Raw genomic sequence first — 26,761 nt, forward strand, 5'->3', positions numbered from 1 at the left:
TCTGGGGTTAAAAGGATGGCTAAAGTGTGTATGAGATAAAGTGAGAGAGGGCCAGGCATGGGGGCTCATGCCTATAATCCCAGCACTTTCGGAGGCCGAGGAGGATTGCTAGATGCCAGGCTGGCCAATATAGCAAGATCCAATCTCTACTAAAAATTTCCAAAACAAAAATTTAAAAAATTAGCTTGATATGGTGGCACATGCCTGTAGTCTCAGCTATTTCTGAGGCTGAGGTGGGAGGATTGCTTGAGATCAAGAGTTCAAGGGTGCAGTGGGCTGCAGTGAGCTGCAGTGATTGTGCCACTGCATTCCAGCTTGGGTGATAGAGTGAGGCCCTCTCTTAAATAAAAAAAAAGTATTAAAAAATTAAAAATAAACAAGACATAATAGGAGAGAAATTGAAGAAAGTAAGTATCAACTCCAGTGAGAAGTTTTGCTGAAAAGAAGAGCAAAGAATTGGTTCAATAACTGAAGGGGAAAGCAGGTCAAGAGATTACTAGTAGGTGAAAAGATTATTATTTTCTATCAGCTGTAAATGTAAAACCATTTTTGGTTTTTTAATTTATAGGTTTTGAGGATGGGTCTTACTGAAGTTTATCAGTGCTGACAGACATCTAGTGTTGACCTGATAACAATATCAGAGGCAGAACACTGGCCTGGATAGACTATCAATTTGGCAGATAGTAAGGCATTTCTTGCATTATTACACAGCTAACACATTTATGTTTCATCTTTTATTCTATTTAAATTATTTTTAAAGAATAAGTATCTTTTACAATCAAAATTTTCTTATTTGGATAATAAAACACTTCCAAGGCCACAGTCTTGGTCTCAGTTTAAAACCTAAGACTATTTTCATGAGATCTGGGGTCAAACCTCTGTTCTCATGATTGGATACTGATAAGATGAAGAGGTGTCTTTGCTCTCCATCTCCAGAATAACACCCCAACTCTATGTTGGCCCTACTCCTGATATCCCTAGTAGTTGACCACTTCTGAAAAAATAGCAAAAACATCAACTGGCTGAATTTAGACCTGCCTCAAAGCAGAGAAAGCTTGAATCAGGCCTGGCAGTAGTAGGATCATGACTGAGAGTGGGAACTCACCTCTGCCAAGCCCTCAATTTTCCTAAAAATATTAATAGCCAGGGTAAGGAGTCAGCAGATGGAAAGTGGCTAGTGAAGTGGATAAAAGAGGAAAGCATGGAGGGAGATGCTGAAAACGGCCAAAAGATAAATGTTAACTAGTCCTTATAGCCTTAAAAGGCTGATTGTATATTCTATCTAGATTTAGATTCTTTACATTTGCAAGTTTTCCCTAGAATGGCTTAGACTTTCTCCTAAGCCTGGGAAAAAGACCCTAGTTACTTTGGTTATCATAATTCTACCCTATCCCCCAAAGCAGAATTAATGTCCCTGCCTGATAGGACTCATGCTGATAGAATGAATATACTGTGTGGGTCTGGGTGTGTGCATGTGTCCCAGGACAGAATTGAATCACAATTGTAGCACTGCAACACTAACATATATCTTGGAATAATTTTATCATCTGTATATTTTTAAAGTTAACCAAAAATAAATGCAGCCATTTTTCCAAATGCTAATATGTAAGTTAGGCTTCTCTTTCAACAAATTGAAGAGAAACTTGCTGGGGTTATGTAACATGAGAAAGAAACACCTAAAAACATAAGAAGCAAGCGTAGAATTAACTTTACAAGTAGAGTTACAGGAATACTGTACAACTTAAATAATCAACCAAAGGGTAAAAATTAAGTGTTCTTATATCCTTATGATGCAGCAATTTGATATGATATAAAGCAACATAGAAAACAACATAATAAAGGAAAGTAACAGAATGCAAAATTTCATTTTGAACCACGTACAAGTTTGCATTTAAAAATCTGTAAAGAAATACTTTAAAATAATTGAATAGTTATGCGGAAAATTAAGAATGGAATGTTTTCTTGTTTTTACTGTTCATATTTCTGTAATAGATAGCTGTAATATATTTTAAATAAAATATATACCTGGGAAACAGACTGAATGGGTTAAGCAAACTTTTTCTTGAGGACAGACTTTATCACTAAAGTTCCCTCTTAATTTAACTTTGAGAAACAGACCTAACTAATAACCAGCTAATATTTAATGTTCTTCAACTCCAAACAAACAAAAATGCCCCATGCTAGTGAGCAGGTTTTACGGAGCTAAGCAGATGTCTGAAGCAGCTGACAAGACGGAAAGTGTCTTATAGTAGATAACAATACCAGAGCACACTGTTTAGAAATGTCTTGGTCTCACTTTGCTCTGCCAGCAAGTTCAGGGAGTTAACAATCAAAACTGCCTCATGTATTTAAACTTTGTGCAGTGGGTCATATAAACATTCTTTGAGTTAAATGGTGTAATAGATCTAAAAATCTCTTACCCGCTTTCTTTTCTCTCTGAGATGTATCACGCTGTGATATAAATACCCACAGTATTTTACAGGACAATGAACTTAGCTTTTTCTAAGGCCAGTAACTTTTGCTGATTAGTGGAAATCTAGAGAGCTGTAAAATGGCTGTTTGACACTATCTTGGGGCTCTTAGAAGTACATTTAGAACGTATTTTAAGTTTCAATGTGTTCATAGTTCTAAAACAAAACAAAAAAATGTATGGATGTATAGTATCCATGAATAGTCATATAAAGGATAAAGCACACCCAAAACCTACGACCAAGGGAACTACTAATTGTGACAAATAGCCAACCTAGAAAACTTGTAATATTTAATTTTCATCTGTTTATTTCTTTTTTTTCTACCCTTCTAGGGATGGGCCAGTTGCATAGAAGTTTGAGATGATGGGTTAAAACTTTTAGTAATTTATTTATTCTTGCCCTAATACAGTATGTTCCTGTTGGTCACATACCTTATCTGCTGTGCTGGGGACTTTTTTTCTCTTCCCCTGTTTTAATTTTTTTCATTACAGAACCTGTGATGTCATCAAAGTTCTATTAACTCAACCATAGCTATAAAAGCACATTATCATTGTACAAATGCTCTAGTGTTCATTACTAGGAATGTGACTTGGTTCGGGATTTGCCTTATCTCTGTCTCAACTGCTCTAGCCTGCCAGGTCTCTCTCAGAAGAGTCCTAGAAAATGAAGACATTAAATACTGTTGGGATCCAGTGACATTCCTCTCTTCAGTCCTCACAGAGTGGGCCTGAAAAGCAAGCCTCCACTTACTTCGGTTCTAATAAAGACTGAACAATGGGTGGCTGTGTGCAAAGGCTTTTTCCCTATCCAGTCTATAGTCATTATCCAAGGAATCTCCATTCACATGAGGATAATGCACAGGGCCTCTCTCCTTGTTTAGACTATAGCTAACTCTATCTTAAGACCCTCTCTCATTTTCTTTCTGGCATTTTAATCCTTAGACTTACAGAGCTACCCAAGAATTAAATAAATTAAGTTAGAAGAAAATGCTGATATCTCTAACTCATGGAATGCTAACATAAAGGTATCTCGGTTTTTTTTTTTTTTTTTCCTCCAGATGCTATCTATACTTATGCTAAGCATCTTCAGAGACACCATGCATGATCTTCATTCTGAATCCCAGGAAGAATTCTGGAAAGCAATTACCTACCTCTTGATATTTTCTCTGTCAGATATTACCTAAAGGTTTTTATTTTTAATTTACTCTCCTCTGGACACAGTTCTTTTTGGGGTTGAGAAAAGTTTATTTTCAGAACTAAAAATTAGCTTTTTGCCCAAGCAAAAAGATGAGATGGTATTTTCAAGGAAATGTCTTCTTACAAATTTGACAGTTTTTATTTTTTTTAATTGCTTAGTGAATACTGAATTCACTGATAAAAATAAAGGCATGCCTATTGGTAATTTATGAAGAGCATGAAACAAAGTCTGAAGTTTTTTGGACCATTGAAACCATTGTTACATTTATAAGACACCCAACACATAAATTAAAAAAAAAAAAAAAAATTTCAAGTCTGTACTCAGCGGCTGAATTTATTAAGTTGGTGCAAAAGTAATTGCAGTTTTTGCCACTAAAAGCTATGGTAAAACCAAAGGTAAGTCATCCACTGGCCAATACAGTAAGTAATACATAACTATATAGTGGGAAACACTGGAAACTGAAAATGGAAATCCAGAGTTTGGCCAATAATATTAGTGACCTTTTTGTTTTTCTGAGACAGAGTCTCGCTCTGTCACCCAGGCTGGAATGCAGTGGCCTGATCTCAGCTCACTGTAAACTCCGCCTCCTGGGTTCACGCCATTCTCCTGCCTCAGCCTCCCAAGTAGCTGGGACAACAGGCGCCCGCCACCGCACCCAGCTAATTTTTGGTATTTTTAGTAGAGACGGGGTTTCACTGTGTTAGCCAAGATGGTCTCGATCTCCTGACCTTGTGATCTGCCTTCCGTGGCCTCCCAAAGTGCTGGGATTACAGGCGCCAGCCACCGTGCCCAGCTTTACTGATTTAATTTTAACTCAATTTCTCCTAGAAAGTTTACTGGGCTCCTGACTGCTAATAGAATAAATTCCTAATTATGCAACGCAAATTATAGAATTTACATAGTCAGTGAACTTGGGTTTTCTCTCCATAGTCACTTCAATTTTAGATTTGGTCTTTTCAACAAAAGAAGGATGACTACAGGAAGTTGGTTAAATTATGGAAACACTACTCACACATTAACTTGAAATTTCTATAAAAAATATATAGGGAATGAAAATAGTTGATTTCAGTGTAGATTTGGAATTTTCTTGGGGGTATCAATTTTATCTTTGGTAGTTTTGTCTTCCATTTACACAGACAGTTGAAGGTTGGCTCTAACAAGAATAAGAATAAATCACTAATAAATTTTTCTTTCAGAATTAGTGGATAATTTTATACTGCACAATCTTAGTTGTTCCTCAAAGAAATTCTGAAAAAAAATTAGCAAAATAAATGTTATCATTTTGATGTGCCTCCATTTTTACATGTGGAAATGAATTAATCTCTAAAGACTTCATTTTTTATAAAATATTTTTAACTTGTGTTGTTTCATATGAGAGACGTCCAGTTCAAAATAGTCTAAATTTTTTTAATAAAAGGAATTTATTAACTCAGGTAACTGTGAACTCCTAGTGTGAAGTTTGTTTTAGTCAAGGCTGACACAGGACATCAAACTCTGTGTTCCACTTCTCAGCATTCCTTCCAGCTGTGAGTTGCCCTCATAGTCCTCTGTGGTAGAATGAAATGCAATCAGAGTGATGGTGACTGACAACTGCAGATTTACATAATCCAAAATGTATAACTTCAGAGAAAGATAATTTATGTCTCTTAACTCAGTGTATCCACAGTGGGAAGCCATTGATTACTCCACATCATGTCTTCAAGACCATAAAGTTCTATAAATAATCAACATTGGGTCCTATGGATTTCTTTTCTGGCACAGAAACAGTGTGTATCTTCCAACAAGTCACATTATGAATCCAAATAAGTTTTTTAAGAGTCAAAGTCTCACTCTGTTCTCCAGACTGGGGTACAGTGATGCCACCATAGCTCACTGCAGATTTGAACTCCTGGGCTCAAGGGATCCTCCCATCTCAGTCTCCTGAGTAGCTGGGATAACAGACATGAGCCACTACATATATGACTGAATCTAGATAATTAACTGTGAAAAATTACAGAGTACTTACTTTTAAATTAGTTTCACTTTTAAACTCTTCCTTGCCATAAGAAACACAGAATAAGATTCACCACTTAAATGTGTATCCAATATCTCAAACTTAACATGACCAGAACTGAGATTCCCCAAATCTGCTCTTCCACAATCTCTACTTTAGTTGATGCCTACTACATTTCCCCTTGCTATTTAGACAAAAATACTTATGGTCATCCTTAACTTTTACCATTCCTTATAGCTAATCCATAGTAAACTCTGTTGGCTCTATGGGTGTCCATAATCTGGGCAGTTTATAAACAACAGACATATTTTTCTCATGTTCTGGAGACTGAGAAGTTTATGATCAGTGTGTTGGTAGATTCAGTGTTTGGTGAGAGCCTGGTTTATGGTTCATAGATGTTGGCTTTTTGCTGTGTTCTCTCATGGTCAAAGGGGAGAATGAGCTCCTCTGGGTTTATTTTATAAGGAATAAATAAATGAATAAATAGAACAAGTAGAATAGAATTCATGAATATAATTTGTAAAATAAATCCAGTGTTCTCTCACCATCTGCTATAGTACCACGTGACATTAACATATCATTATCTTATGCCTGGATTATTGTAACAGCTTCTTTTTTTTTTTTCTTCCACATGAAAGTTTTGAGTTTATTAATCTGCTTGTGAAAAATCCAAAATGGACACAGGTAGCCATTACTGCAGCACGTTTACTCTTTCGGCTGTAATCCAATCTCCAGCTCACTTTTTGCCAGCACCAACATTGGCCTTTGCAGTCCCCCTGACTTTCTTCATTCTGTTCTTGCATTCCTTTCGTTGCTTTCTTGAGGTCTTTTTCTTCTCATACAGGCCATGTCTTGCAAGTCTATGTTTGGGTTCATTTTTCTTTGCATAATCCAGGGAGTCATAAATCATGCCAAAGCCAGTTGTCTTGCCACCACCAAAATGAGTTCTGAATCCAAATACAAAGATGACATCCGGTGTGGTCTTGTACATTTTGGCTAGTTTTTCCCGAATTTCTGTCTTAGGCACTGTTGCCTTCCCAGGGTGAAGGACGTCAATGACCATTTGTTTCCTCTGAAGTAGTCGGTTGGACATGAACTTTCTAGTGCGGATAGTTACGGTGTCGTTCATGATGGCTGCCTCTGTAACAGCTTCTTAACTGGTCTTCCTACTGCCATGCTTAGCCTCTTTCAATGTATGTCTTCCACACACCAAGAGTCTTCCCTTACAATCTACCTTCAGTCACATAACCCTCTGCTCAGCATTCTCCAGTGGCATCCCATCTCATTTAGAGTAAAAACCAAAGTTTTTAAATGACCTAATAAGACCCTTTATGAACTTGCTCCTAGTTCCCTTGCTGATAACATCTACCAATATATTCCCCTATATCCCTCTGCTGCAGTCTCATGGGCTTCCTTGTTCTTGAACATATCAGCCCTCCTCCTGACCTATGGCTCTTGTATTTGTTGGAATCTCTGCCTGGAATTCTCACCCCCAAATTCCCCATTCCTTACTTTGGTCATCTTTAACTTTCCCTTCTTACTATTACTTCCTTAGCTAGCCTACGTAAAATTGCATCCCATCAGTTTCTGGCCTCTTCCCTACCTAATTTTTCTCCTTATCATTAGTTATTTAATTACCTTGTCTCTTCCATGTAGGCACCATATATAGAATAGTCCCTGTCAGGCCGGCCGCGGTGGCTCACGCCTGTAATCCGAGCATTCTGGGAGGCCGAAGTAGGTGGATCACCTGAGGTCAAGAGTTTGAGACCAGCCTGGCCAACATGGTGAAACTCCATCTCTACTAAAAATACAAATATGAGCCAGGCGTGGTGGTGGGCACCTGTAGTCCCAGCTACTCGGGAAACTGAAGCAGGAGAATCACTTGAACCTGGGAGGCGGAGGTTGCAGTGAGCCAAGATTGCACCATTGCACTCCAGCCTGGGCGACAGACACTCTGTCTCTAAAGAAAAAAAAAAAAAAAAAAAGAGTAGTGCCTGTCACATAGTGGGCATTCAATAAATATCTGCAGAATAAGTGGATGAATGAGTGAATAAATGGCTGAGGAAGAGGCGTTGAAGATTGTTGACATCATAAGAGGTCATAAGAAGTTAGATCACAGAAAAGTGAATTCAGCTCACAATAGACCATATGGTCTAGGTCTCAAAGTACATCAGGCAATGATGGAACAAATTCACTTATAGTATACAATGATTGGCATTTACATATATGGCTATGAGCATCTTGCCTTTCTACTTCTTCTCTATTATTGGAGTTTCTCAGTGATATTTGATAGAGGCATCTTCCTGCTGTGATCTGTTTTAGTTTGTATGTATGTACTGCAGCAAATAGTCACTCTTCTCACCTTTATTACTGGTGATAAAGGAGAAGTAGAGGAAGATGTGAACAAATATAAAGAGAAGAAGTAACTGGCACACTTTTGTAGTTTATAAATTATTTAGGTGATAATATTATTTATAAGGCTGATCTATTCAGTTTATTGCCTTTATATAAACAGGAATTAGGGTTGTATCATTACAATAGCAGCTCGTTACAACTCTCAAAAGAATTTTTCAACATTATTTATTGGTAACTTAAGCTAAAATTATGAACAATGTTAAGGTCTAATAAAATAATTTTAAAAACGAACCATCTTTAAAAATTTCCACTTATTATTGCTCTTTTGTTCTGATAAATGTTGCCCCCATAGTTAGCAGAGAACTAACAACCTTAGGCACCCTTGTAATAACTATAATTTGTTACAGCTAACTAACCATTTCTCTTTGTGGATTAGTTTGAGGGTTGCATGTGGCATATGTTAATCTGCAGCAACCTTTCCAAAGATGTTGAATTATGAGCTTTGCAAGACTCTTTTGATGCCTAATTTCATCCAGCTTTACAATTTGCCAGGTTGTATTTTTTTCTTCTTCTAGCAAATGAGCAGTCTGCTAGTTCTTGCCCCCCAACTCTGAACCCCCATGCATTTAAGATTATCCCTCAGTCTTTGTTTTTCCAAAGTTTTTCTGTGATGTACCTAATGTGATTTCCTTCATGTTTATCCTAGTCAGTTTTGTAGGGCTTCTTGGCTTCTCAGGTTGATATCTTTTGACAGTTTTGGAAAATTCTCAGCCAGTGTCTGTTCGAATGTGATCACTGCCTGTTGTCTCCCTCCTCACTTCCAGGAATCCGATGATATTCCTTATTGGAATGTTTTACTGAGACCCATATATATCTTAGCCTCTTTTGCACACTTTTCATCATTTTTGCTCTCTGAGTAATCCCAGTATTTCCCACTGACCTATTTTAGAGTTCATAATCCTATCTCCTGCTCTTAAACCCATCTATTGAGATACTAAATTCTGTAATTGCATTTTTATAGAGTTTCCATTAGATTATTTCTGTATCTGTCATTTATGTTTTAAACATATAAATCAAATTTCATATCTGATAACTTCACTAACTGGGTCATCTATACATCTGTTGATTATGTATACTTTTGTCCCTTGGGTCCTGTCTCTTAAAATGTTTAGTAATTTTTAATATAGTAACTAACATTGTATGTACAAAAATTTAGAGACTCTAAATGGTGCTATATTTATCGAAAGTTCATTCTCCTCTGGCAGATACATATAGTAGGGGCTCTATCTACCAATATTCCATCAAACTCTGGTTCTTCCCAATATGGTGTGGTCCTCCAAGGATTCCAATAGGGAACTTGTAGTCTTTATTATACTACATTTTAGACTGTGATTTATATTGTATTATGTTGGTGGAAAAGTAATTTTTTTTGCTATTACTTTTAATGGCAAAAACCAGAATTACTTTTGCACCAACCTAATAGTCCTTTGCCCATGAACAGTTTAATAATTTGACTGACATCTAAAGTGGAAATCCACTAGTATTGGGCTTAGTTCCTTTTCATTCCCACGTCTCCAAGATCGTGGATCTCAAGTCCTAGATGTTTGGCAATCCTATACTCCAACTTTTGTCTGTTCATCTCTTTAAGATTACCAAAAGCTCTGTTGGCTTCCTTGCCTTCCTTCCCAGCAGAGGCCACAGGGGTCTCTAACTCTTGAATTACAGCTCACATCTCTGCATTGGCCTTCCTACTAAGATTCTCGTCTTTCAAGTGCTGGTTGTCTCAGTAGCTCTCTGATACCTTCAAACAGACGTTTTTTGGTTTTAATTTTGGGTTTTATTACCCATAATAAATCTGTTTTCCCTAGTTGTCCTTAGCAAGAGCAATACTCCACTGCATTTAGAAGTGGAATCCTGGATTTAAATTTCTAAAGTAAATTTTTATTTCTAAAATGGTAGTTAATTTTTTTGGCCCCTGGAATGTTTGCCTTCTATAAGTCTTGAGCAGCATCATTCAATAGAAATAAATGGAAGTCCCAAATGCAAGACCCATATGCTGTTCGATTTTCCAGTAACCACAATTTTTAAAAGTAAAAGTGAAATTTTGTAATATATTTTATTTAACCCAAACTATCTCAAATATCATCATTCAATATGTTATCAATATAAAAATTAACCATACATTTTACATCTTTTTTTTTTTCAAATTAAGTTTATGAAACCTGGTGTGCAACTTACACTCAATTAGATCTCAACTTGTGCTAGCCAGTGGCTACTGCATCTGAACATGCAGATGTAGATAGCCAAAAAGAGGTAAATTTAATAAAATTTTGAAGAAAAATGTAGCTTAAGTATATTTTGAAAAATAAAACCTGTTACTTTTGGTGATATTTCTGTTAATTAATTTTTTGTGTTTTATTTTTTCTAGATCTTTTTGAGACCTGGAGAAAAGTGAAGGTAGGACTGATTGATAACTTCTATTTATACAGAATTAAAAGAATATGAAAAGTTTAGATAAAGGAGCATAAATAAAAATCTTCTATCGGCAAACATTTCAGAAGTTTTTTTTTGTTTGTTTTGTTTTTTTTCAGAAAACAAAACACATACCAGTCTTTAATTTTTATTGCTTTGATATCTGCTTTAGTTGATTTCAGTATTTGTAGAATGCAGGCTACATGTTTAGATGACATTGGTAGACCACGGCTACCTACCCCGTGATACAAAAATCATATTTCTGGGCCTGAAATACCTTCCCAATTTATTTATAGCTACTGCCATATCTGTGGCAGATGATAAAGCCCTTAACTGTACAATTAGACAAAGAAATAAATAAAAAAAAAAAATCCTCAAGAGGTAAATAGCACTGAGAGAGGTAACACATTGACTTAAATTCTAAGAGAAAAATGGGGACTTTCTTGACCTTTCTTCTCACAGCTGTTAATGGTGATACAAGTAATCAAGTATTTAAGCAATAGAGGATGGAAAACAAATAGTCAAATGATACTTGCTAAGATTTACTGGGCACCTGTAACATTGTCTTATAGCTTCACAACAATCTCTAATGTAGGTGTTATAATTATTCTCAACCACATTTTGCAGATAAGGAAATCATGACACAGAAAGGGTATTTGTTTAGAGTTTCATGGCAAATAAATGATGAAACTGGAATTTTAACTGAGATTGACTTGCTCCCGACTCTGAAATCTGAACTGCTGCTCTCTATTGTCTCCCGCATATAACATACAATTTTGCCTTGACCTGGACTCCCTGTTAAAAACTGTGGCTTTTAATATTCTGTGTAATTCATTGCATAGAGATGTCAGAATGAATTTAGATCACCTATAAATACCTCCTGGAGATTATGTGAATCATGGTATTTTATCTTTGTAATTTTAAGGAATATTTGAATTATACTAGTTGAGAAAGACAGAGACAAAGGGTGTCAGTTTCCTGGGTTTTGAGTAGATAATGGCAAAGTTTCTCCTATAATTCAGGGATCTCTGACAGCTAAGTCAATATTGAAAACTGTTAGGGTTAATATTCCTTTGCCTGTTATGCTCAACAGGGCATTATGTAGTGAATGATTCTCTTTCATACTCCAAGATATTGTGACATCAGACAGATTCAATTTTAGCCATAATTTCATTAAGATGAATCTGCTGGAAAGATAACCACGGACTGGACTGAACAGTATTATGAGTGAAGTGCTAATTCCATTTTCCCTAACTTTGTTCATATACCTTGTTCTTGTATTTCATTTAATGTAGCATAAGTCGCTTCAGCATTAGTAATGAACACTTTCAACAACCATATCGCTTCCATTTTCCACATTATGCTATGTCCTGTGTCTTCTAGAAGTTTCCTCTCCCTAGGGTCACTTGCTAATGCAGATCCTTCTCAATCTCTGATTTTCATGTGAATTTCTGTGCATATTAAAGGTGCCAGCCTGACAGATGAAACTGATCTCTCTCTAAGGAGTGGATGGAAGAGGGAGGCAACCTTCTATGTGTTAGCCTGCCAACATGGCTGCTTCTGGCGAGGGAGGAGACATGCTCCATCTGAAGCCTCTTTGCCAGTAGTATCTTTGCCAACTGTGTTTATGTGTCTGCTAGTCTTAAGTTCCAGAACTAATACAGAAGGAAAAAACTAGTAAAGAGCTTCCTTGGACTCCAGTCTAACTATCTTTATGTCCTCCTGCTTTACCAAAGCAACCTACTACGCCAATTTCGGTCCGGCGCTGTGGCTCACGCCTGTAATCCCAGCACTTTGGGAGGCCGAGGCAGGTGGATCACCAGGTCAGGAGATCGAGACCATCCTGGCTAACATGAGCAAACCCGTCTCTACTAAAAATACAAAAATTAGCTGGGCGTGCACGCGCCTGTAACCCCAGGTACTCGGGAGGTTGAGGCAGGAGAATCGCTTGAACCAGGGAGGCGGAGCTTGCAGTGAGCCGAGAGTTGGCCACTGCACTCCAGCCTGGAGACAGGGCGAGACTCCGCCTTAAAAAAAAAAAAAAAAGAAAAGAAAAGAAAAGAAAAGAAAAGAAAGGAAAAGAAAAGAAATACTGCCAATTCCACTTCAGGTCTGGCGACTGATGTTACACATCTGTCTCTTCAGAAAACTAGATACCTCCTAAGAGTGCAGTGTCAATTCTGAGTGCTGACTTTTAAATTGAAGAGATGAGAATAGAAACTGAACTATTTGTCATCCATGAGTACTTTATTTTGCCTCGTTTGTAAATGAGAAGAAATTAATAAATACCAAAAATATTTGTGGTCAGATTGTTTTTAAATAAAATAACAATAAAAAGCTTGATGGGTTGTGGTATCACTGTAGCAAAGTAGTGGTTGCAAAATAATCTAGTCCTGAGATACCTAACATGATGCAATTCTAGAATTGAGGAACCCTAAGCGTGGTATTGTAAACTCAGTTTTTCTTTCTATTTTTTTTTATTTGACTCTGCAAATGAAACGTACAATGAACTCCAAAAGGATAATCTCAGAAAAATAGTGCCTTTGGTAAGCAATCTCATAGCATGTATTCTATAGTCAACTAAACGCGTGTGTATGTGTATTGTGTGTGTGTCCTATACTTTTTATCCTTGATAGAAGTGCCTATGAACATAAGTACATGTGAACAAAAAATTTTACTGTAGCAGTATTTATAAGTGTGGGGAAAAAGGAAACATTCTCAACATTCTTAAATAGGGAAATTACTGTTAATATCCATTTTGGAATAATTTTTCAGGTCATTATATTGCCATCTGATTATTTGTAGGTATGTACAATTTGTTTGAAAAGCAAATGGCATGTAATCAAATATATGATTCCCTTTTGATAAGCACAATGATTTAAGAACAACAAGCTCTTCCATCCATAATCCCTTTATGTGTGCAAATAATATCCTCATATGAGCATAGAGAAAGGCATGGAAAGAATCAATCCAAGGTATGAGAAAAGCCTATGCAAGAAATGAAGTAAAGAAGACTTAGGGGAAAATGTTAAAAAAATAAAACAAGCAAACAAAGAGATATATAGACTTGAGTTTATGAAAAGGCCATCAGGATGCTTGTATTATAAAATCCCTTAACTATCTCCTCCATTGCCTGCTATAATTTCTGAATTTTCCACTGTAAGAATAATTTCATAGGTTTTGTGAGTCTATACACGCAAATTTGTCTTTGAATGATGTCAATAAGAGCAATTTATTTTTATTACATTGATTTGTCATGTGAGGTAAATGAGACTGGGGGTATCTTTGACATGAGGTGTTCCTAGGAGGGAAATCTTAGCCGAATACACAGCTGTGGCAGATTCAGGCATCTCAAACTCAAGTGAGAATACTCAGAATAGAATGAATGCCCAATTTGCATATTTTTAGAAGAAAAATTTTTCTATCTCATGCCTCTATCTTCTTATTGGCCTGGTTTTTATAATGTATCACTCTATACTAATATTGTCAATGGAATGGGATTATTCTGATTGGCTTAAGCTAATCAACATTCTACCCCTCGAGCTGGGGAAGGACCAATGAAACAGATGGCTGCCTAATAACTAAACAATAGCAGAGTGAACAATAATAAGAAGGCTATAATAAGAAGCAATGGCTATGAAGCAGGCAACCAACGTTGTCCACCCAGCCTTCATTTTACCTACTCTACTAAAGATGGTTTGCCTGAATGGCTGCCTTTCCTACTAGAGAGGATTAATATACTAAATATATATTGTTTATATATCCCATGCATTTACCACTTGAATACAATGCAAATGAACCTTGGTTTATATAACACTCAACAGTTTTGCTACATACTTTTTCTTTGACTTACTGTGAAACAAAGCTATCTTCAGGTGTTTGGGAGATTTCTCACCCGTGTACACTGCAAAAATACAGAGAGATAAATGTGAAATTGTTTCAGTAGATTCTTTATGAGGTTGTGCATGGCTTGGTGATTGACTCGTCGGTTGAATACAGAGGGAAAATTGGCCTTTGGATGTTTTTAACTATAGAAATAATGCTATAAAAATCAGTTGCAAGTCACATAGCTAAATTTCTAGTAATCAATTAAAAGATAATCATATCACACATAATAAAAGTGTCTTTTGTAAAATAGATAACATTTTAAAAATATACAGTTACTGATTTTGAAATTAAAGTGATGCTGCCAAAATTTACTTGCTCCAAATGACTTAAGCGAAAGACTTGTTACAAAAAAAAAATTAAAGGTGTTATGGCTGTCTCAAGAATCTAGTTAAGAGTTTGCTTCTGGCTGGGTGTGGTGGCTCATGCCTGTAATCCCAGCACTTTGGGAGGCTGAAGTGGGTGGATCACCTGAGGTCAAGAGTTTGAGACGCCTGGTCAACATGGCGAAAACCATCTCTACTAAAAATACAAAAAATTAACCGGGCATGGTGGTGTGCACTTGCAATCCCAGCTACTCGGGAGGCTGAGGCAGGAGAATCACTTGAAACCAGGAGCCAGAGGCTGCAGTGGGCTGAGATCATGCCACTGCACTCCAGCCTGGGTGACAGAGGGAGATTCCATCTCAATAAATAAATAAACAAATAAAAAAAACAAATACAAATTTTAAAAAAGAGTTTTCTCATGTGGTGCATAGGGTCTGAAACCCACGCACAGAGATCTAGGGAGCTAAAGTTGCATCTTGGTTATAGAGGCAACAGTTTTGATTCCTCAGTGATGGTGACATCCAGGAGCGGTACGGTCCAAAAAACCTGGGAACTGGCCAACAACATGCAAGAAGCTCAGAGTATCCATGAAAGCTACAAATATGACAAGAAGCAGCAGCAAGAAATCTTGGCAGCAAAGCCCTGGGTTACCAATCACCATTACTTTAAAGTGCTGCAAAATCTCAGCATTGGCTCTATTGAAGATGGTGATGCATGCCAGATCGGGGGCAACTTGGAAGTGATGGGTTTGATGCCAGGAAAGGAGCCACAATTATTATGGGCAGTTTTACTTTGCCTGTGGAGGACACTGAAACCCAAGAAAATTCTCAGGCTGCTGCATATGAGTACATGGCCACATACATAGAAAATGCCAAAAAGGTTGGCTACCTTAAAAATGCAATCGGATGATATTATAGGCACCCTGGCCATGGCTGCTGCCCTTCTGGCATCATGTTAGTACTTGGCTGCTCAATAAGCGGTTCCAGGAACCATTTACAGCAGTGGTGATTGATCCAACAAGAACAATATCTGCAGGGAAAGTGAATCTTGATACCTTTAGGACATACTCAAAGGGCTACAAACCTCCTGATGAAGGACCTTCTGAATACCGGACTATCCCGCTTAATAAAATAGAAGACTTTGGTGTACACTGCAAACAATACTATGCCTTAGAAGTCTTGTATTTCAAATTCTCTTTGGGTTGCAAATTGCTTCAGTTTCTGTGGAATAAATATTGGGTGGGTACACTGAGTTTCATTGTTGGGTTTAGAAGCACATGATCGAAAATCGGAAGACAAACGTGCCAAAGCCAACAGAGACAGCAGTAAAACTACAATAGAAGCTATCCATGGATTGACGTGTCAAGTTATTAAGGATAAACTGATCAGAGTAACATCTCTTAAACAGTCACTGAGAAGGGCTTTTGCCCAAAAGACAATATGAGAAAAATACTCAAGTAACACTTTAAATCTAGTTACCCAATATCGGATTAAAAGTATAAGGTTCTCTGACCTGTCTTGAATACTAACATCCTGTAATAAAACTCTTTAAAAATTTTAAAAATAGCCTTTTTTTTTTTTTTTGGCTTCTCTTTTTTTGCACAAATTCATTGGTCTACATTAGCCACCTTTTGATTTAGGTTTTTCCCCTCTAATTTCCCCTTTTTTGAAAACTAGAGAAAACTGGAGAAACAAGACTTCATTATCAAGTACTCTTGTCAAGGTTATATCGGAGCATTGAAATTACTGACCACATTTATTCTCATAATTTTTCAGAACCCTATAACTTTAGAGGAGGGTTTTTATATTAGTCCTGACTTCTAATTTTAAAATATTGGATAGCTAATGAGTTTTAATAACAAAGCAAATACTGGATTAAGCTTTAGATAAATGGATTTCATAGAAATCAAATACTTATCTGTGTAGAGCTTGTATCATATTTGCTTTTGATATAAAATTTAAATCAATATTTATTGCATTTAGGTTTAACTAATCTTCATTTTGAAAGCCAAATAATCAAAAATAAAAACAGCTGACAAAAGCTCATTTTACTTAAAGAAAGTATGGTGAGTATAAAATGGTTTTAAACATCTTTCAGAAAATAGAACGCAAATTTATAAGTTTTTATGTATAAATGTATAAGAGAAATTTTATCTGAAACACTTAAATATTACTACAAATTTTATTCAAATGCTTGATTGATATCCATGTAATTGTTGAAGTACAATTGACAGTTGTGCACCTCTGCTGATTTCTTTTCTATGAAACGTATCTCAGATTTTGGCATTCTCTCTCTCTCTTTTTATTTACTGGTAATCTTGTAAATGGTAAACTTGAATATGGGTAGTTGGGAAACCCTTAGTTTTCTAGAAGGTATCTATTTAGGGAAACACAAGGGTTGGATCAAATCTCTTGGAATTCTTCTGAATGTTAAATCATAATAATCTGTACTGTGTTGCAACATAGACTAGTTATAATCTATATTCTTTTCAGAAGTATAATCTTGTATTCAGTGTGTCCTAGTGTTTCTAACAAAAGCTAAACTGAAAGAAATAACGCTGATGCAAGATCACTTGGAAGATATACAGTGCATCTATTATTTTAGATAAGAGTATACTCCTGAATTTAGCCAAAACATGATAGCCCACTTGTAGGATGGCATTTCCCCAAGTGGATGTTGGTAAGAAACATGGGACTAAGGAGAAGACACTATGACAAATTTCTGAAGTCCTTTGTACTGCTTATTATAAGGGTGTGGTATTAATAGATGACACTGTTTAATGCATGATACTGTACAATGTCCTTTTAACGAGTATCCTTGAAGAAATTTATTTCTCATTCTGCTATCATGAACATCTGCCCTTCTCTGAGTATTTGGTTTTGCTTTTGTTTAAAAACATTGATAACCCAATCATATGATCAACCAAATTCTTCATTTTGTTTGAAGTCAGTTCATAGCCAACTTTTAGTAATTGCATTGGATAATGACATATATTTTATAAGGTTCTCATTTTTAACTTTTTTTTTTTCTTGGGTTAATCTTTTTATTATAATTTATTTTATTTTGCTTTATCTTGTATATATTTTAAGTTTCTTTTAAGCTATTTTGGATCAATGTCCAATATACATAATTTGGGGCAGAATGAGAGAGAGAAGAAGAAAGAAGAGAAAGGAAGAGAAAGGAAGAAAAGGGAGAATGAGAGAATTCTGTTCTGTATTTCTCCATCATAAGTTATAGGCTTCATCATAAGTTATACAAAGGGGATAGTAGAAATAGAATTGGCGATTTCTCCTTCAGTTTACAACAACGTATTTTTTTCTGTGAAAATGTAAGAAATTTCTGTAAATTTGTTAAATGATATTCACATTAACTTTAAAGAAAGCTGTTGGACTCGATCAAAATAGATAAATTTCAAATCAAAACAAAAATTGGAGGTTTTCAGAAGTCAATAAACAGGTTTTTATCTTGGTCTTTTTTGGTTTAAAATTTTTTTTTTGTAGATACATGAGCTCACTATGTTGTCCAGGCTGGTCTTAAACTCCTGGCCTCAAGAGATACTCTCGCGCTGGCCTCCCAAAGTGATGGGATTACAGGTATGAGCCCTTGCACCCAGCTTATCATAGGTTTTTAATAGGTAGCTTAATAGTTTATTTAACTACTAGCCTGAGCAGGCTAGTTTTGGGAATTAAAATTGGATATTAATTATATCAATTCTAAAAGTATGCACTTAAGCAAAATCTGGATTTTTTCCTTCACAAAGTTTATTTTCTCAAACTGTCCATGGTTTTGGTTCGAAAGGAAACTGAATGAAGAAGTTTGTCATTGAAATCTATTACCTTACTGGAAAATCTCTTAAAGTAATTCTTGAAGTATATGACCTTTTAACGAGATACAATAAAACAGCAACTTGATTACTGGTAATTGTTAGTGTGAACTTTACTGATAGTTAAATTTGTAAAAAGACAAATGGTTTTGTTTGTGTGGGATCAAAAACGTATTTCAAACAGTTTATGTGATAGTTTCTAAGATTAGAAAACCTTGGCCTGATTCCAAAACTATGAAAAAAAATCAGCTTCGATATTCAACGCTAAAGCATTCATGAGAGAGATGCAGTCATTCAGAAAGCTGAGTTCAATATAGAACAAAATGAAAACCACAGCCTCTCAGACCACTCCCTCCTTCCACCTTCTCATATTGCAAATACTACATTTCCATTATCAGAAGATCCATTTTCAAGTCAGAGCTGCTGCTAAAACAGCCTAACTGGAGGGGGAAGAAATGGCAAAACAGTAAAAAGAAATGCTTTGTAAATCACCCTTCAAAAGCTGTCCTGGGAGGAATGTGATATACCTCAGCATCTTATGTGTTTAGCAAATAATTTCAGCTGTGCATTCTAAACGTAGCTTTCCCTCCTTTACCTAATTACCGAAATATGTGCTGCAGTTTGCAGAACTTCGCCACTGTCATAACTTTTCTTGAAGTTCAGCCAACCAATGATAATAAAGCTGTCACGAGATTAAAGGGGGCTGCAAGTCATTGCTTCTGACATTTATATGTACCATGGGAAATGCAAACAAGTATGTGGAGTTATTAGTAATATTATGGGCTTTGAATCCTTAAAATAGAGTGCTTAAGACATCTGCCTCGGCAAGGAAGGCGAGAATTGAGGTAAATCCAAGTTGCGTCCTCCTTTTGTATAGAACAGGAAGCCAAGCTCAAGAAAGCATGGGGAGTGGTTTATTCCATTTCCTTAATGTGGTGTCAGTATGAAGCACATGCCTTAGACACACACTCTTAAAGGGATAATTTTGGTTGTGGAGAAAAGAAAATCGTAAAACTTTACCTAAAACCCATGGGGTCTTTCTTGGGGCTCTTCCCTGGCCCGGTCTTATGTCATTGATTTTAGCACCAGCTCTGGGCTTGGAGTGAGACAAGGCAGTATAAAGGATGCAGGAAAACTCTCCTCAGAGGTTTTGCTGCTATGCAGAAGTTTCTTTGGTTTTTGTTTAGTGAAGGATGCCAAATTAGGAACAAAAGTTTAGAGGAAAAAAATACTACGTTGTTCTAAAAACGTTAGGAAAACTCATGTTTTATCATTGAGTTCTATCATTATTATTATTATTATTTTTTAACCTTATTCTTATCTCTTTTCTGTCTTCCCTTTGGTTTTGAGGTGTATCAAAAAGAAGTTGGGTCTAAGTCTGAAACATTTGTCTTTTCCTTTCAATTATGCAAAAGGGCAATGCACTTCATTATCTTCGGTGATAATAGATTCTCCCAAATCTAGGCTGATTCAGAGCTATACTTGGTCAAACACAAAAAAACTTTAATTTTTCAAAATAATCTCTTAAAATTGTTATTTTGATGCTGATTTTCAGATATAAATTTGGCTTCTGGAGATTGGTCGGCGTATGAAGAAAATACTGGCTCTTTGTAGTTGATATGTCGATAATTTGAAACCGGATCTTTTTCAGGAAAGCCTTGACTCTGAAAATACTGCACACAAGCCTTCCTGATTTGTCCATCCCTCTCTTACTCTAGGAAGCTGCAGTTTGAGTGTGATTAGTGCAAAAATTCTAAATTGCATAGGATAAGGTACTAGAGATATTTAGAAGGAAATAGAATATGGAGAAAAGAGACTGGGAGTTCTGAAGCATTTGGCATAGTTTTGATTCTGCTAATAACTATAATTATCACCAAATGAGCACCCACTATATGCCAGGTACCGTGTTAGGTGCTTTCCATAAACAGAATGCATTTAATTAGGACTTAGGTTTTCTACCTGGCATGATCTTACTTAAGGAAGCAAACTTTTTTTTTTTTTTTTTGCTTTAAATGATTAAACACTGCTTAGAGTGAATTTTATTTTAAGTCTAAGTTCAGGACTTAACATTTCTATCTAGGGAATTAAAACAAACCTGAGTAATTGCTCATAATGTTTGTTTTGTAACTACCTATGATGAAGATGAATTAACTAGAATGGACTTGAGTCTACCAGTGATCAAGGAGAAAACTGCCAATTTGCAAAAAGCTCATGAACTATTTTCTTGGTTCATAAATTATTTCTTTTCAACTAAACGTTGTATTGTGTCATCAACATAAATTAGTGATAGTCTGTGTGTCTAAATCTAGAGGAATCAGTGAACCTAAAATAAATCAGACCAACAGAAACATAATAATTTTTGCAATGTGTTGAATGTACCACTCAAGATGGTTATGCTATTATCACTGGTTTAGTATTTAAGATTAAAATTTGCCTGCAGTCCAATAGCATTTGAAGGGAGGAGGGTGAAATACAAAAATAATTACTGGGAAGGTCTCTTTAATGGTGGGTCTGTTAAATAGTCTCCTGCAAGCACACCCTTCTCTGACAAAATTTATGTCTCTCTATGTATTAAATGATTACCTGTCCACATTGTACCATGTATGCATTTTTAATTATTCTACAATTTTAAAATCTATAGTAGTGTTTTTATATGAAAAAAATTACTGTCAAATATAAAATTTCAGAGATATTAAACTATAATTTTGCATGCAAATTCTTTGTTATTAAGTAGGAAGAGGATGGTTCAATAGGGCATATAAAGCAACTTATAAGTACCAAATACTAATTTTTCAAAGTAGTGACAGCTACTCATGCTTTTGTGTTCACTTAAGTAACTTAACAGAGTTCTAAGATATTCAAAAAAAAAACATTGAAATGTAAGATTTTAAACTTCTAGAGCAAAAACCTTCTAAACTTTTACTCCAACAGCCATGATTTTCTCTGACATGCCTGATGTGAATTTTCACATGACCTTTTCAGGGTTAGGGCTAAGACTAAGAAGTTTTACCAATAAGGGAGAAGAAAAGAGTCAGGCAGAGGAGCAAAGCAGAAGTGTAAATAGTGAATGTGGTTTGGAATGAAGATATTTGAATCTGAATAGTGAGTTAATGATTCAATTAGTTTTTCACTTTGTTAAACTACATTAATCCTTCTTTATCAGGTCCCCATATTGAAGCCCTTTGAAAAGTAAAACGCAAAGGATCTTAAGAAGAAAAATCCTAAGAGACAGAGCCTTTTAAAATCATTAATGCTTCCCAAATACATGCTGCCTATTGGCAGTGATGTGGATGTAGGGTAGATATTGTTATAGAAGTCTCAAGACTTGAATAGGGATAGTTCCAATGGCCATACAGTCGTTGTGAAGTGGTTCCTATCCGAAGTTGGCTTACAAAATGTGTATTCTATTTTTAAACCAAGGAAAGAGAGTTATTTTAAGCTAAAAAACTGGGGAAGAGGGGATTTGAAAATATCTGACTAAATATATAAGCAGAATATTTCAAATATGAATTTTTACTAAATTGGAAAGGTAAAAATGACTTGAGAATTTCTTTTTTACATTCTGTTGTGCATTTAAATCTTCAGCATCTTCTACATTTATAATATAAACCCAGAGATTAAAAACTTTAAACTTAGATTATCATTGCCATTTTTGTTATCCTTATAATAATCATCAAAAGCATTTTATTAAACATTTAGGCATACCTGATGCAAATCTAACACATTAAAGGCGAAGTCCTTGTCCTGAATATTTACAATTTAACAGATGTTAAATTGTTTCACTAAATATATAAAGGGCATGAAGAGAAACGGAAATTTGCTAAAGAAAATTACCCACAGGATAGTGAAAACACAACCAAGGCAGCCTAATGATACCAGGTCAAATTGACAGAATTCATAAAGATTCTGAATTTTTACTGGAAATGGGTTTTATTTTAAACACAAACCAAAACTCAGACTCTGTTAACAAATGTATGCTAATGGTCTGTTGGAATCTGCTTTAGCTTGGTTACTTTTAAATTACACTTTGTCTCTATGTTTATGTGTAAATGTGTGGGTTATACAAACGTTTTTTTTGTTTGTTTGTTTGTTTGTTTTTTGAGACAGAGTCTCATTCTTTCACCCAGGCTGGAGTGCAGTGGTGTGATCTCGGCTCACTGCAACCTTGGCCTCACGCATTCGAGTGATTCTCCTGCCTCAACCTCCGGAGTAGTTGGGTCTACAGGCGCGCACCACCACGCCCAGCTATTGACAAATTATTTTTTCTTTTAGTATGTTAAGCATTTTTCAGTTTAATATTAATTTTATATCCTAAGTGATTTTTTTCCTGTTAACTTATCTGCAGGTAAGCCCAATCTAGCTCTAAATTGTCATAAAGTTGGACTATTACCGCTTTCAATAATATCAAGGTAGCAAATGAATTTAGTGGTATGTAAAGAAGAAGAAAACCATGGACGCTGCAAAGTTATATAGTTTGAAGAATAAGAAAATATCAAACTCCTACATGTTAAAGGAGTTTTAGTTAACCTATTAGCTAGAATATAAGATAATCTTTTTAATACAATGGTTTCTACAGTGTTTCCACATTCAAAGTAATTTTTACATACAATATTTGATTTGACCTAGAAAATACTTTGTATTCCATGAGGGTACCAAGATATTAAATGATGTTTTATAGGTGTAAAGGTAGAGTCAGGGAGAAAGATCAGACATGCAAATAAGGGAATTAACTGACAGAAGAAACAATTCAGGTGAAGTTGAATCCACATGTGACCCTTAACTGATGCAAATGCAAGAAATGGTGCCTCTACTTTTACAAAGCTAGAGAGTGTGATCAAGAGCCTGAAATCTGACTGCTTGGCTGAACTTGACCAAGTCATTTAAATTCTCTGTGACACGGTTTCCTCATCTGTAATGTAAAGATAATTGTCATTATACCTCTTTGACTTATTCTGAGGATAAAATACTATGTTTGTAAAATTTTTAAGCCAGTGCCTGACATTTACCAATTGCTCAATAAATGTTAGCTATTGTGATTATCTAGATTGCCTCGGTCCAAACACACCATAAACATTTCTCATTTTAAGGTTGAAAATTATGACTCCTCTAGGGCATATATTGGAAAAGAGGGAAGATGTTAGTTGGGGGAATCAGCGGAAAGTCCTGGGCGTGTTTTTCAAATACATAGGAGTAGAGGGTATGACTTCTCAAATTAAATATAAAGAACTAAATCCTGTTACTTCATTTATTAAATTTTAGGAAATAAATTATTTTACTCCTCTCAATATGTCAAAAACTCCTTTCACATGATGGTTTTCATCAAGGTGTTATTTGATTCTTTAAATTTTCACTCTTTAAATATTAGAAAATTTTTAAAAAGACTAGTTTTAGAAATCCAGATCTGCGCAAAACCTTAATACAGACAAAAGCACTTTTTAAATTTAATGGTCATGTTTGGAAAAAGAAGGTTAATCTAAAACTTAATTACTACGTGTATGTTTTAAGTATCTTTTAACACGTCATTAAATACCTATTGATTATAATTGTAAAGTTAACTATGTGTTATAAGCATTTTTTTCCTTATTATGTATTTCCTGTATTATCCATTGCACAAAACTGACTAGAAATCTATTCTCCCTGCTTTTCCCTGGCTCAAATAGGGGTTATTGCACTCAATTTGCCTCATGGTAGCTTTTGGGGGGGATCAAGCTACTTTTCTTTCTCATCCAAAACCTAGCGTAAGATGAGTAAGTAACATGACTTTGATCCCTAAAGAGCAATTAGGCTTAAAAATATTGGATCTTGTTATTCTATCAATGTAGGGTGTTAGAGCATAGTTTATAACACATGGTTTCAACAAATCAGACCGAAGTATTCCCCCAGAAACTCCAGTGCCAAACATTTGCAACTTTCACCAAATGAATAATCCTTAGCTTCTTTAAGAAAACAATTAAAAATCTGGAACTGATTAACCAGAAATAGGTTTTTATCAAAGGGTTGTTCAACAAAGGCACAGTATTTTCTCTTGAAGGGAAAATTGAAGAAAAAAAAAGACATTGGAAACAAAACAAAGGAATCAAAAATCTATTATTGTGAGTGTTCTTTGAAACATTATAGTACTTCATCACAAGTTAACTTTTAGTTACAGCTGCCATTTGCTAACCATTAAATCACTGCTGAGGAGTTTTACAAACAATGTGAATGTTGAATATTTGGATTTTTTTGCCCAAGGCAAACACTTTACATCCCTGGCTAACCTATCCCAGATTAAAACAGTTAAAAAAGAAAACATAAGGCCCATCCCTCTTTTTCAAAAAGGAAAACCACATTCTTTCATTTCTGTAGAGTGATCCTCTCAGAATTAAGGAGAGAGGGCCAAGAAAATGCAAAAACAGATAACTTCAGATGAAACTTTCAGAATTTTTCTTTCTTCAGGCCCCTGTAGTTATAGTTACCATTCCAAATACTAAAAGAGCATCAGTCATATCCATAAATAGCAGTACCCTTCAGTCTAAATCTGGAGTCATCATTTATGTTAAAACATTCCACGTATTTAAAAATATATATATATGTCATACCTTTCTTTTTGAATCCTTTGCTTTGTTGACAAGGTCGCTGCCCTGCTTTAGTGATTAACAGGTGGGAATCTGTACTGGTGACTTTTCATAACAAAAACAAAACCTGTATTTCAGGAATGCTTCTTCAGCATTTCCTTGTATCCTTGCCTGTTTTCTGCTTCCACACATTCAGCTAGTTAGTCAATTATGTGTATATGTTCAAGGCTGATTTTTCCTGTGTGCTTAATATAATTAATTATCCTTTATAAATAACCCTTTAGAGGAAGACATTTATGAAAAGCAGCCAGCAGTCCTTTCTGCAGATTGAGTTTATGCCCCATTTCTTTTAAACGCATTGTCTTCACAAGTAATATTTTCTGGCATTAAAATATTCTACATCCTGTTGAATGTTTGACTGAATTGTTTTCCTCTTAGTCTTAAAAAATTACATTGGCTTTTCAGTTATCTCCTGGTAATAAACCTTGAGGACCAAGCATAGTAGCTCACTTATGTCTGCACAACCCCACATGGTGGAGCAGCTTGGGCTTGTTTGATTACTTTAAAGATCTGAAGTGAGGGTGAATGGAGAGGTGAGTAAAGCAAAATTCATTTCTAAGGATTTTTTGAATTGCACTTGGAAAGCATTTTATTTAGTATTAATACTGAACATCAAGGCACATGTTCCTCTTTACCACCAGATAAGACTGACCTCAAAAGACTAGTTGTCATCAATGACTGCACTTTCTAAAAATTCAGAGGTCATGTGGAGTTAAAAATCCATCACAGTTCTTAAGAAAGAGTGGAGAGGTGGACAGGAGTAGAGAAAGAGGGGGTTACTCATGCATACAAAGCACTTTGAAGATAAAAGGCTCTAATGAGTGTTAATAATGATGATGATAACATAATAACATACCCCTCAACATTTAGTTAGCTACTTCCTCCACAACATTTTTGGGTTGTAAGATAAAGGGGTTTTGATTTAAAAAAAAAAAAAAACAGTGCCACATTGGCTGAACAAGAAAAATTATATATACTTAAATCATTAGTTGGTGCCCAAGTAAGTCTTAAGGATCCTTAATATTGAGCTTCAAAGAAGTAAGATAAGCATGGCCAACACCGGGTAAAAGGTAAACACATTACCAAAAGTCCTACTTCCTCCATCAAAGTCAGAAGGAATGAAGAAAACATTCATCATACTTCGCTGTTTTATTATTGCTGGAGAAGAACATGGATTTCTTTAGACAAATGAGTCTCACATGATAACTGAAAAAAGGAGGCATTTAAAAATCATGTATTAATTTTAGCTGTATACAACCTTCTGTTGCATGCTTATCTTCCAGGATTACTGACTTACCACTGGTAGGAGATGGTCCATTGCAATATTGCTACAGAATTGAAACATTTATCAAGTATATTAAAAGAAATTGTATTATCATTAGGTTCCAATATGACAAGTTAAAGTCCAAGTAAATGAATAAAACTCTCAAAATAACAAGGTTAATATTTGTTTTCATTTTCAATTGGCAGTTTAGCAAAATAAACTTAAAACTCAAGCTAGTTTTAAAAGTCACCATTCTGATAGTGAAATGTAATAAAATTTTTCATGATAATGAAGGTATTACCTAATTTAATTTCTAAATTAATGGTTTTCAATAATTTTGTGAGTAGACCCATTAGTCAAC

The 26,761-nt window shown here is 35.4% G+C and overlaps 2 pseudogenes; one reads left to right on the forward strand and one right to left on the reverse strand.

Annotated features, from left to right (window-relative positions):
- Positions 1 to 6,270: 6,270 nt before the first annotated feature.
- On the reverse strand, positions 6,271 to 6,802 carry LOC102135297 (small ribosomal subunit protein eS24 pseudogene; annotated as a pseudogene).
- Positions 6,803 to 15,210: 8,408 nt separating this feature from the next.
- On the forward strand, positions 15,211 to 16,142 carry LOC102116768 (COP9 signalosome complex subunit 5 pseudogene; annotated as a pseudogene).
- The last annotated feature ends 10,619 nt before the right edge of the window (positions 16,143 to 26,761 follow it).

Source organism: Macaca fascicularis, chromosome 4, assembly GCF_037993035.2.
Source record: "Macaca fascicularis isolate 582-1 chromosome 4, T2T-MFA8v1.1".
In the NCBI taxonomy this organism is placed as follows: Eukaryota; Metazoa; Chordata; class Mammalia; order Primates; family Cercopithecidae; genus Macaca; species Macaca fascicularis.